The 13,560-nt window shown below is 31.9% G+C and overlaps 2 pseudogenes; both read left to right on the forward strand.

The window, feature by feature from the left end:
- The first annotated feature begins 396 nt into the window (after nucleotides 1–396).
- On the forward strand, nucleotides 397–3,762 carry LOC111398415 (annotated as a pseudogene).
- Nucleotides 3,763–3,782: 20 nt separating this feature from the next.
- LOC111398416 overlaps nucleotides 3,783–13,560 on the forward strand; it is a 10,001-nt pseudogene continuing 223 nt past the window's right edge.

The following is a 13,560-nucleotide window of genomic DNA, read 5'->3' on the forward strand; positions in this document are numbered from 1 at the left end:
GGGGTGCGTGGGTATTTTTGGGTAATTATTTTCAGAGTATTGCTATTGTTACAGGGATTATTCAACATAATCTATACAAAAATTCAAAACACACACACATACATGGTGTGGGTGGTGTGGTTTTTCTAATATAAAACTCACATGGGCCCCACCCCATGTGAGTATCATTTTTTCTTCTGTTGGAATAATTCTGAACGTGCAGAATTATTGTCATTTTTATAAGGTGGATCCGCCCACGTGTGAGGAATCAGTACGTTTTCTATGAAATATGGCTCTATACATATAGCTTCAATCTTTGAGAAATATTACATTTTCTTGTTCAAAAGAAAATTTGTCTATACGTGGGATAGATCACATCACTCGTTCCCCTTCAATTCTGTGTTGGGCATTAGAGAGATGGCAATATTGAGTATTTCGCCAGTGTTAACTTTGCATCATCATGATGCTGTGAAGCTTCACAAAGCTTTTAAAGGTATTTTCTTAATATTTTGTTTTCTTCTATTTCCTGTAGTCCTTTTTTTTATGATTTGCGAAACAAAATTGTTCTCTCTTTCGCGATCATGTAAAAAAAATTTTGGTATTATTTTCTTAATTTACAATTTAGAGGTAAGAGGTTTATTTTTTTTTTATTTTGAATTGACCACCTCGTGTTTGTATGAGTTTCTGCGCTTTTCTGAGAATGGAAAAAGTGTTATATGTTAATTGGATAATTGATCTTAGAATTTGATACCAGTATAAGTTTTCTACAAAAATAAAAGCACAATTTTACTCTACTTTTCTGCAAAGCGATATAATTTCTTAACAAAGGAATAAATTAAAACTAACCATTGTAGGAACAACTTTTACATAACTCTTGATTATCGAAGTTTTGGATTTTGTTTCTCTATTTATCTGTGAATTTCCTCAATAAATTTCCATTACTCAGATTTCTTTTAGTTATCTGAATTGTTATTATACAGGAATTGTCTATGATTTAAATTATTTATCCTGGCCTGCATTTGATTGTTGCAAGCCTTTAAACTCTTGTTTTTAAGGTTTTGGATGTGATACTGCAACGGTGGTTTGTATCCTTGCCCATTGAGATGCAACACAGTGTGCGTTCATTGATCAAGAGTATAGAGCTACGTATTCTGAAGAACTTAGGAAATGCCTAGCTTCAGAACTTGGGGGTGATGTCAAGGCACTAAAGATATATAGCAACGTTATAGTCCCTCTATATGATAATCTTCAATCTTTTATTGGCAAGATTGACACATCTGATCATAAATGGAATATACGAAACTCTTTTGGACATATTTCAGTTGAAGAAATCTATTTTTCACTTGTGTATAGAATAGTATGGTGTATAATTGTTATCCCCAAATGATTTCAGAGGGCGGTCTTGCTTTGGATGCCTGATCTGATATCAAGGGATGCTACAATTGTTAGGAGTGCTTTGAGTGGGGATAAAATTGATCATAAAGCTGCTACTGAAGTAATTTGTTCACGGACTCCATCCCAGATACAACACTTTAAACAAATTTACCGTGCATGGTTTCATGCTTACCTTGAGCATGAAATTGAAAAAAAGTCCTGCTCTAGAAAATTCCCTGTTTTTCATAAGTAATCTAAAACTGCATGTTTTGATTGATGCTAGATTCTTCTACTGAGATCCGCTATATCGTTATACAAGTTTGTGACCTTTCATGTGGCTCATGTGACATGTTGATTACTTCGTCAAGACTTAAATATGTTAAATTGAAAGGAGTTGCATCGTGCCAATAAGTAATGTTTGGTATGCTGCTCGTAAATGGAGCTCTTTTAACATCTATTTCATTCGGGGTTAAGGAACTTTATTTCCCTTTAGCTGGAGATTGTTACATAAATTTCACTTAAAGATCAATGTCCTCCCTTTTGAAAGATCTTAAATTGCTAAGATTAGATAAATAGGACCAAATAGTTTCACTAAATTCAAAACTAGAGTTTTCCAGACACTACACCTAAAGTAGATCTGTGCCACCAAAATGAGCATATTTTATGCATTCTGTGATGGTTATATTGTGCCATACAATATGTACAGTAGAAACGATCTCCTCATGGGTCTATTTGCAGAATACTTCGCAAATCACAGCACAATATCTCTCCACCTATTCTAGTTATCAAAATCTGTTAGGACTTGTGCCAAGCCTAGGAAAATAAGGAAGATTGAGTCGGACACACAGCAAAGAGTAAAGAAATAGACAACTAAAGAGACACAAGATTTTCTTAGGGAGAAAAACCACAATCGTAGAAGAATGCAAAATGCGATATATTTATCAATCTCAACAAAATCAACCCCTAAAATTGGCTTGTCAAAGACATAACTTTTGTAGAACTGATAGTTATATGAATTCTATAATAGCATGAACTATGAAAATTTGAGAAAATTGTTTATGAGAGTTTGAAGGCTGATAGGTTGCAAAAAGAATAAGATCAAACTCACACTGGTGAACCGGTCATCCTATGCATATGGTCCTGAAATGCAAAAATAGCTTTTGGAAGACAATTTGTGCTTTTTTTGGATTTGTTTATAGGTTGCTAAAATAATAATGTTATGGAAATAAGTGATGAATAAGTGGGTGGTCCGCAAAATATGTGGTTAAAATTAAAGTTTGACTTTAACCTTTAAATTATAATGTAACTACAAGATTTCCTTTGTTTCAGGAATAATACTATTCAAATCCAATGAACGGAGAAATAATGTAGAATCTTATATAGACTAAAAGACGGATTCCAATTTGAAAGGGAATGTAGTTCACTTTAAAAAAAATTGACCTTAATGCTAAAACCAATCATAAATGAGAAAGGGTAACTTGAAAACATAATTTGACTCAATTAATATGTAATAATCCCATTATAAATTTATTTTAGCACCACTCATATATTATAATTGTATCATTCCCCATGCTTTCTATTTCATTTCTATTTTATAGTTGGTGCTTGCTTACGTTAGTACAAGGCGCTATGAAGGTCTAGAAGTTGACCGGGTAATGGTAGAGTTTGATGCTAAATCTCTTTATAAAGTTGGGGAAATGAAGCTGGGGACTAATGTGAAGATTTTCATACGCATTTTTTCCGAAAGAAGCAGGCCACAGTTAGCTGCTATTTCTTCTGCTTATCATAGCAAGCATGGTTGATCACTGAAAAAGGTATACTGCTTCCTTTCATCATTTTGCTTAAGCTTTCCTATGTCTGTTCACTAAATAATTCATCTTGTTGTAGGCAATAAAAAGTGAAACCTCGGAACGCTTTAAGTTTGCCCTTTCGACTATTTTAAGTTGTGATGAAAACCCTGGGAAGTACTTTGCTAAGGTAAATATTACCTCTATCAACAACATCGTCTCAAAAAGAACATATTTTATTTCCAATAATTTCAATCTTGTGTACTCGTAATCTCTTTTAGTGTTTGATTTTCATTTTTTCCTTGTTTTCTCAGTTTGAATGCATTTAGTGCAAAAACTAGATACCTTTAAATTGCTAACTTTTGTATCACTGACTCTTGAAACGACCACGATTCTCTATAACTTAACTTAGGTACTGCACAAGGCAATGAAGGACATGGGAACAGATGATACAACACTTACTAGAGTAATAGTGACCCAAGCAGAGATTGATATGCAGGACATAAAAGCAGAGTACGAAAAGAAACACGAAAAATCTCTGATTGATCCAGTTCATTCAGAAACATCAAGCCATTACAGGGCATTTCTTCTCTCTCTATTGGGTGCAGTTCACCCTAAATGAAGTGTAGAAAAGGTTAGAAAATGAGTAACCTCTACTTGTTATGTTTTCAGTTTGTTTTAAGGTCTCTCCATGGCTTTGTCGTCAATCTGGTTGTGTAAATATTTCGATTTAGCAAAATTTCTGAATGTGATTGATTTTATTTTTGTGTTAATATTTTTTAGTTTGGGGTTGTAATTTGGAATGTTAATGTAGTGTGACAAGCTTGTGACTGAATGACAATGATGTACCTGAATTGTTTGTTATTTCCCATTTGTTTTTCCATTTGGAAAACTTTCAAATGAGGGTTTATTTATTTCTACTTAAATGCCGCTTTTTAGGTTAATATGTTTTTTTTCAAGTGTGTGCTAGATTCTCATTAAAGGCATATTCAATTCAACTAAGCCTCGTATGGATCCCATTATTTCAAATTATAATTTTATCTCTCTAATTTTCAATCACACAATCTTCTATAAAATAATATTACATGTAAATCGAAAACTTTTCTTTTTTCACACATTCTTCAAAAAAATAATATTCCAAAAATTATAAATGGAAATAATGGGGGCCAAATGGGGGGCTAACTTGTGACAGTGATCAAGGTGGTCAAGAATTTACGAGGAAAATTAGTGTTTTAAAAATTAGACTGGCATTGAAAAGCCTCAATTGCTAATGGGTTGAAACGAAACTGAACTTGGGTCGAAGTGTAGTTAAAAAATAAAAAGTTCAAATGTTTAGATGAATGGTTGGATTATATTGTTTTTTTCCCCTTTTCAGGTTCTACTTTTCCCTTTTTTGATCGGACCCGACATCATCTTGTTGGCTTTGCATCTAATAATGCAATCGCTAATCAATCAGTGCTTCTGTCACCATTCATATGGCAAAGAGCGTAATCCATCTCAAATGGGTCTTTATATAGAAAGAATATTCCTAGCTAGTGTGTGCATCAAAAAGCCCATAACGAAATCATTTAATGGGGTTAAAAATTAAATTTGGTCTCTAAACTTGTATTGAAATTTCAAATTGGTTATTAAAATTTATTAGTCTTAATCCAAATTAGTTACTGAAACATTTCAACAATTCAATCTTATTACTTTATTAGTACATCACATCACCGCTACGTAGTAATGGGTTATGCTAAAGAAACAAAGAGGCTATGACTAAACCCCACAAATAGGGAGGGAGGTCCCCTTTTTTGCGGGCCCCACCCTTATTTGTGGGGTTTCGATTTCTTTAGCATAACCCGTGCAATAGAGCATTTAGCCCCCGTTTGGCCCCATTATTTGATATTATAATTTTTGAGATAGTGTTTTTTATTTAAGAATGTGGTTAAAAATGAAGTTATTTTGGATTTACGTATAATAATATTTTATTAGGAAAAGTAGATTATAATTTTAAGGGAAATTTGCAGCAGAGACCCTAAACCTTTATAACATTAGCAGACTTTTCCCAAATTTTTGTTTTGTTGCAACTGTCATCCCAAACATTTCGAAACGTTGCGACGGAGGCCCTTTTGGACAGTTTCCATCCAATTGTCTATTAGTTGACTAAGAAATTTGACTTTGACTACGTTTTAAATATTTTTGGTAGGGTAAAATAGTAACTTTCCATTTACTACATTAAAATAAGTTAGAAATTAAATTAGAAGAAATAAGAATTTAAAAAAAAAAAAAAAAGGCCAATCGTCCTCTTCTTCTATCCCACCCCCACCCTAACCCTAAAATTAGCCACCGCCACCTCCACATCTACCTTCGTCGATTGACTACTGCCAACCCACACAAACGACGACCCATAACAGCCGACACCATCCCTTAAACCACCAAACGTCGCCCTCCAAAAATCAAAGATGAAAAGAAACCAAAAAGAAAAAATCAGGGTCTCAGTTCGACGACATAGGGACAAGGCATATTTATTCACCACCTGATTTATTTAGTCCTCTCAATGTTGAAGATCTAGAGTTTTTCTTCCTAGAGGAGGTGATGGATCAGGTGTTGATGGGGTTGTCATGGGCCTTTTCTGGTTTGGTTTTGGAATAAGAGTTATTTAATTTTCCTTTTTTATTGGTATTTTAATTATATTTTATATGGTAATATTACAAAGTTACCATTCTACCCTCCACTTAATTAGTCAAAGAAAATAAAACTTTATTTTATTGGTCAACTGTCGGCATATTGAATGGAAACCATCCAAAAGGGCCATCGTCGCAACGTTTCGAAAGGTTTGGAGTAACAGTTGCAACAAAACAAAGGTTTGGGAAGGTCTACTAATGTTATAAAAGTTTGGAGCCTCTGCTACAATTTTCCTAATTTTAATGCGAGCCAAAAAGGGGCTTAATTAACCTTAGTTTGTGCTATAACAATAATTGACAAAATTTATTTCACTTCTAGTTGATTTTATGACTTATTATAATTTTAATATTTGATATGGATCAAAAGGAGCTTCACAATTTCATTATCTCATTTTTATAGGGATTAAGGCTTGTTTAGCAATGAAAATAACATCCACTAAGTACACAATGACTTTAACAACATATAGGTAGGAATTGACGTAAAGTTCACTAAAAGACTAACCAAATTGGAACTTAGCAAAATTTAGTGACTAATCTGGAAAAAAATAAATGTGAAGGACCATATTGAAATTTAATTACACCTTTAGGGACCAAACCTATATTTAAGAGAGTGTTATCTCCAGACTGAGGCAATGCAACTAGACAAGCTTGCCCTGTTCTAAGAACTGTACTTATACAAAACAAGATCCTCAGCAAGGAAGCTGCCTTCATATCTTTCCATTTTTTCTCTTGGAGTTCTTCATCCTCCCTCTGGCACTGTGCATCCTACCGAGCCAACTAATCCCAACCCGATCGATCCGATGGCTATAAAGAATGACCTATTCATATTTATTTGTGTGATCGTAAGAACAATTTTCATTATCGGTGGAAATACCGAGCTTCAAAGTTTCGAACATCTAACAAAAGTAAATGGCTCCCTTAGTATATTGGTGGTCAGAAATTGGGGAAGGAAAGGAAGTTATAATCAATCTCATGTTGTATACCAGGTATAATATAATAGAGTGAGTTATCTCCGTGTGTTTTATAAGTTTCCTATTTTTTTTTTTTTTTTACTTCTAAGTTAAACGCTTTTTACTATTGATTTTCACAATTTATGAATTATTAGGCGATGATTTTTCAAAATTTTATATTTAAAAAATATTGATAACGGTATTTTTGTTTCTTCATCTAGAAGAATCATATTCTTCGCCAAAAGATGTATAAATTAGATTTCTTGTAGAAATACAAAAAAGGGGGTGGCAATAGGTCAATTCAAGCCGACTTGAACCGAAGAATTACTCGTATCAAAATGAGCTTGATCCGTTCATAAACCAAGTCGGGACGAACTAAACGACTCCACTCGTTTGCCACTCTTCCTAAAACCTAGCATATTCTAATGCAATGCTGGCTGCTTTAAAATTTTACTTATTTATTGAAAAAAGCCATACATGGAGAGAGGTGACATTCTTGGATTGAATGATGAACAAAAAAGAATAAAACAGACCATTACAATATTGATACTTGACATCTGGCAAAAATAAATTGTGAAACTCCCTTGTACTTATGGCATTGTTCTTATTTAGCCTTATTTGACTAATACAATTTGGGGAAAATATAGTTTGAATAGTAATTTTTAGGGATGTGTGGTTAAAAAGTATGAAAAAAATTTGAATTCATTACATGCAAAATATTTTATCGTGTAAATGTGTGGTTGAAAATGGGTACTTAAAAAAGAATTTTAAAATAATAATTGTCGAATAGGACTAACTTTGTAGGAGGAAATCCCCCCCAATGGTCACTGAACTTTGCAGAAAATTCCCTAGGAGGTCACCGAACTTCAATACATCCTTAAATGGTCATCGAACTTTTCCAAAGTCCCCCAAGAGGTCACCGAACTTCAAAACATCCCTGAATGGTCACTGAATTTTGCAAAAAGTCCCTGGGTGGTCACTAAACTAGTATTATGGGTCCCAATTTGCAACATTGAGTGACCTCTCTGCGGGGCTTTGGCAAAGTTCAGTGACCTCCTAGGAAATTTTCTGTAAAGTTCAGTGACCATTGGGGGGATTTCATCTTTGTAGATTGCAATGATTGGCTACTTTGCCTGTAAGCTAAGTTTTGATAGCATAATACATAAATATATCGGTGCAGGTTTATTATAAGGGTATAATGCCATGCATATTCCATTTAGGAATTTATTTCTCTTTAAAAAGGATCAAAAGTTATAAGGCCATTTTTTTTAATGGGACATAATTCGACATCCACTTTGACTTGTTGCTGTTTTTTAATTGAAATCGAATAATGGTAGGTCAGGTAAATTAAAATAAATACTATGTAAAAATTGAAAGAATAATATTAATGATTAGTGGTAGAACCAATATTCGACGAGTCACGACGATCATCCTTGCTAGCTTAACTAGAAATCAGATGAATCTGCTCCAACTCAGATGAATTCAAGTATTTGATTGAGTTCAAATTAATAACAATCTTAATTGAATAGCAATATAAAGTTGTAACAAATCAAAGTCTAATTTATCAACTAAGATGAAAGTAAGTAAATGTTTATCAAATTCGTAAGATGTATTGTTAAGATGTAGAATCTTCTTTGCTAATCTATTTTTAGCACAATATCAAATTTATTCCCATCATGTGACCTTCCCGTCCCTCGATGAAAAATACGAACATGATAAATGCATTAAACGATCTAGAACACCTATGGAAATCATATAATACATAAAGGTATATCTCTATTCTCAATCAAACTTTATAATGTTTATTAATTTTAGCTAAAAAACCTATTATCTCTCTCGATAACAATAGATTTCAATAAATCATCTCAATTAATAGCTAATGAATTGAGAAGTCGGTGAAAACAATAATAAATATAAAAAAAAACATATTAAATGTCAAAATAATTAATTAATACCAAAAATCTCATAACAAATGTTCATCTCATCCTAACAATGTAAATATCCACCCAAGCATATCGAAATTACAAGAAATCATTGAAAGTTTAGTAAACATCACCCGGAGTTTGAATAGTTAAAGAGAAAAGATGGATTCTTGATAACTTCTGACTTTTCCTTCCAACCTTTGTGCAATTTTCCTAGTATGAAGTCTCCTTGATGATCTTCTTTCAAATTCTCAGTTGAAATCTCTCTCAAAGATGAATTTGCTCTCTTCTTGAATATAATTTTCTCAAGTTCTTAAGTTATTTGTTGAATAAAAGAGGCTTTCTTATGTGCATAGGACGTTCTGATATTTATATGGCTTGAATCTAAGTCAAAGATATCAGCCAAACCTTTGCCAAGTTGAGTTTTAATTGTATAAGGAAACTTGAGATTCAGCCAAAATTTGATACTATGCAGTCACATAGTACATTGGGATGCTACTGCATAGATCACTTCTTGAACTCCAGAATTTCCTCTACAGAGTTGAATGCGACCACAAGCATTTTGAACCATGCGACCGCATAGTTCAGGTTTTTCTCTGTCGGACAGCTTTCACTATTTTGGTCATAACTTTCTCTTTCAATATTCGATTGAGATAATTCAAAGTGCGTTGAAAAGCTAACTCAAAGGACTATAATTTTGCTTGTTAGTAAAAATTTTCCAATTCAAAGGTTTACTATACCTAAAATGGGTCTCAAATAGAGATTAAAATCTGGAGCATAACTTTCCACCTAAAAGTTAATATGTGATAATACTTTGTTTATATTTCATCCGTTTGACTTCTTTTCTTATCCGATTGACCCCTAACACTCTTGAATCTTCATTAGACACAACTTTTTAGTATTTGCACTTTAGTTCTCAAACTTTGATTTTGCTTCATTTTAACATTTTTCTCTTGTAATCTTGTTCCTTTATTTTTCAATTGTATCCAATTAAAGCCTTAACATCTTCGATCTTCATTTCATCGCCGTTTCATCTATGAATTATTTGCAACTTGGTCCCCTTCTTTTGGATTTCACTTGTTTTAAAAGGTTTTTCTTTTCTTTTCTTCCAATTCTTTGTTCAATCATTAAACTTTATCTGCTTAACATAAAACACAGCAATTTAGGATTTATTTCGTCAAATGAATTAGCAAATATCGATATTTTAGATTCAGAATAAGTGTATAAAATACACTTATCATATATCCACCACTATTAACAACCTATAGGCATGAGATTCAAGTTTCCTATTAAAAAAGTATTCCCTACGCAATAAGTAATAGATTTTTTATTTACACATCTTATAGGACTATAATTTGTTATTCACATAATTCGTGGGACTCAACGACTCACTGTTTGATATAGATTAAAATCTAAATTGCAATTTAAATTAAGTATAACAATTAATTTTAATAACATATTTCATGGAATCTTAATCTTTTAGCTTTTATCAAAATTCACTAAAAATATGATTTTAGTCCCTAATAAACATGGGCAAAATTACAATAAATTTGAATTTTTTTCTCTTTTCTCTTGATCTATTTTACTTTCTCCCTCATACCTTTTATCAAAACCTTAACTTTCTAATTTTTAAAATTTGTCTATAATTTCTCTACAAATTATCACATCTACTACAAATTTTCAACTAATTAGAACCTAAATTTGCATTTTCTCATATCCTATTTATATATATAGAATGTGTCTAAAGTAATTTATTCAATTTAACTTATATTTAACAAATTTATTTATTTGATTGTTTACTAGTATGGAATATTTGTTATATGTTTTTCCTTTCGTTTACTTGAATTGATTGTTTGTATCAAATATACTATAATTTTTTTTTTTAAAAGTAAAATATGCATTTTCTTGTGATAAGCAAAATATTTATAAAATGATTGTTCAAAATCAAACGAATGAAAATAATTAAAAAAAATTAATGAACAAATGTTTTTTAAATGTAAATCTATATTTTCTCGGGTCAAGTATGAATCATTCAAAAATCAAAAACAAAGTATTCGATTTTGTACAGAGTTTGATTGTGCCCATTAACTAAAAATGCTTGCCTCCATCACTACCACAACTTATTAGCATTAGGATTTTTATGCGGTTCTAAGGATCTCTAGCCATTGGTGGACCCGCATGGGGGTCATGTGAGATCAAGTGACTCCACAAAAATATTTTTAATTTTTTTTTTTTTTTTAGCCCTTTACTTAGTGTTTCAAAGAGAGTGATGAAACCTCATTTGAGCTGAGAGTTATCTGTAATGACTGGGTACTTATGTCTGTGCGAGGATGTAAATTATAAGTTCAAGACAAGCAGGCAATTCAGAGACTATACTTAAAAAGAAGAAATTAGAAGGAAAAAAATAATAAAATAGAGCAACAACACCTTGGTGACTGAGAGATGGCCATCATGCAGAAAAAAAAACACTACTTGATACACATACCAAACTCGTTATATACAGAAACAAAACAAGAAAACAAAAGAAACTTCGTCTCATTTTAATTTGGGCAACTCAAATGATTATGGCGCTTATTAGTCTCTCTCTCTCTCTGAAATAGAAGAATTGATTCTTGGTTATTGCAAGGAAACTAAGCATAATTGCTGGATATAAAAAGGGTACCCCAATCCCTACCTTATCATTGTGGTTTGTTTTGTAATTGTAGAGTTATAATTCAGGCTTGAGTTGCCTAGTGTTAAAAGGAGGTTATGCATATAATCTATACTGCAATATTTGTAAATGCCATTGAAGTGTCAGGCAAGGTCAAAAGAAGACGTTTTAGAGACAATGAATAAAGCTTACAGTCCTTGGAAGCTCGAGTGTCTTTAATTTTTGACCCGACAATATAAAATGTTTGGGTCCGCTCTCGTCTCCCGTAGCTCACTGCTTTAGATTGCATTATGATGTAATTATTTAGGTCTCAATATAAGCTTGAAAATGTTAGGATGATATTCCTAATTGGTTAAGAAGTAAAATATATCTAACTTGTACTTTTTTATTTTACATGATTACCATAGATGGGGATTATTGGGGGCGAAGATGGACCTAGTTTTTTTATTATTTCTACAGGTGACAACTTTTATCACAATGGATTAATTGATGAACATGATACAACTTTGAGGATTCATTTACCAAAATTTACACTACACCCAGCTTGTAGATACAGTGGTATTCTGGTAATTACACTGCACCCAGCTTGCAGATCAGGTCAATAACTTTAATGACATCTAATAGAGTGAATGAATTTGAAATAAACTAAAGTTAAATGATTCGATTGAAGCTTCACTCAAAGTTGGGTGACCTCGAATAAAAATTTACCCATTTGCTTTGTGTCATAGTTTTGGGGAACCATGACTACAGGCGATGGTTTAACACAATTGAGTCCAATTCTCAAACAAAGGAATAGTAAATGGTTTTGTCTCAAATCTTACATTCTCAGTACAGGTTTGTAACATTTTTATTTAACAATTTCTTTTTAATATTTTTTTAAAGTTTATAATTACTCATTTTGTTCTATTTTCCACTTGATTTTTTTAGATATTGCAAAATTCTTTTTCATCAACACAACACCATTCCAAGGTAAATATTTTACAGATCCTAAAGACGAAGTTTATGATTGGCGAGGCATGCTTCCTAGAGAAAATTATCTTACGATCCTCTTGAAAGTAAAATATTTTATCATTATGTACGTAGTTCTTTATCACGTTATTATATATCAAATTAGATACGACTAAACAACATAATGTACATGACTTAATCTTGTTTGGTCTAACAAAATAGTAAACATTATTTTGTGTATTCTTAATAGGATCTGGAATCAGCATTGAGAGAATCTCATGCAAAATGGAAAATTGTGGTTGGTCATCATACCATTAGAAGTGGAGGAATTCATGGCGACTCTGAAGAGCTCGTAAAAAGACTTCTTCCAATTCTTCAGGTAAGTATTTTTTTTTCAAAATATTAAAATATATATATTTTTAAAAAGTTTGATGAGATGCTTGACAATATAGAGTCATATACACTTACCAAAAAGACTACTGTGTTTAAATAGATTAGAAGTTATCGTCAACTTGGTTGACGCAGCACAAAACAAAGAATAACCTAGTTTAATCAATCCAAAATTGAAAAGAATTCAAAATAAACTAAATGACAAAAATAGCACTAAAATTTTAAAAGCAATTTTTGAGTCCTAAATGAACTTGGATGGTCAAAATTCACGTGTATCACGGCAAAGCAATGAATTTTACTCATCTCATTGTTCTCCTTTTTGGAATAGTATTATTTGCCCAAATTGAAATTCAAATGCTCTCTACGTTATTACTTTTTTTCCACTTCGATCCAATTCTTCTTCAGTTAATTCAACAATATGTTCTACATAACTGATTTATCAAGAATGAGATTGCCTAGATAGTTTAAAATTCGTATAATACCTTAAAAAAATGTATTTTAGAAAAAAAAAAAAGGAACATTATTTAGAAAATGAAAAATAGATACATTTCTCTTTCTCTTTAAAGTCATTTCTATCTAATTTTCTCTTCTTTTTTCTTTTAGAAATTTAAAAATAAATAGAAATAACAATTTTTTGTTGTAACAAAATTATGACTAAATGAAAGTTCTGCAGGCATATATTGCTGATATATACATAAATGGACCTGACCATTGCTTGGAACAAGTCAGTAGTGGAGACATGTAATATTACTTCCTCAATGTTATTAACTTAATTAAGTTAATATTAGGAAAAAAAATCACACACACACACACAATGACGCTCTTTTTTTGTTTTATTAATTTTTTATAACCGTCTTCAATTTCTTACAAGTGCCGGTGATTCGAAGGCATTGG

This window comes from Olea europaea, chromosome 8 (assembly GCF_002742605.1).
Source record: "Olea europaea var. sylvestris chromosome 8, O_europaea_v1, whole genome shotgun sequence".
Classification (NCBI taxonomy): Eukaryota; Viridiplantae; Streptophyta; class Magnoliopsida; order Lamiales; family Oleaceae; genus Olea; species Olea europaea.